Source organism: Alligator sinensis, unplaced genomic scaffold, assembly GCF_000455745.1.
Source record: "Alligator sinensis unplaced genomic scaffold, ASM45574v1 scaffold263_1, whole genome shotgun sequence".
Taxonomy (NCBI): Eukaryota; Metazoa; Chordata; order Crocodylia; family Alligatoridae; genus Alligator; species Alligator sinensis.
Window position 1 is genome coordinate 95,710 of NW_005842627.1, and position 579 is coordinate 96,288.

Below are 579 nucleotides of genomic sequence, written 5' to 3' on the forward strand. Positions count from 1 at the left end.
CCTAGCAGTTTTTTTTTCTTTTTTTTCTACACTTAGGAGCAGGGCAACTAAGTGCTCTGCGATAGACCCCAGCAAGAGAAACATCCAAACGCATTTTGAATGAGTCCAGAGTAGGTGCTTGCACCACCTCTTGGGGAGTCTGTTCCAGACCCTGGACACTTGGACAGTAAAGAAGTTTTTCCTTATGTATAGTCTAAATTGGCATTCCAGAAGTTTGTGGCTGTTAGACTTTGTTACCCCTTGGCAGGGGCCGGGTGAACAACTGTTCTCCCAGATCCTGATGCACCTCCCTTATATACTTATAGGAGAAACACATGGATTTTCTACTTTTGCAGAGAGTTCTCTGCAGGCTGGCAGAGTTCCAGCCTGCGAGAGGCTGGGGGGAGCGGGAGAAGGGTGGTTATGGCATGGGGCGCCATGTACATGTGCACACTCACACATGCACATGGCTGCCAGATAGTCTAGAGTGCAGCTCCTACAGGTAAGTCTGGCATGGGGGGGGAGGGGGATTGAGGCCCCTATAGGGAAGGAGGGAGGGAGGGTGTTGGGCAGGTCTAGGGCTGGGGCTGGTGCCCAGCT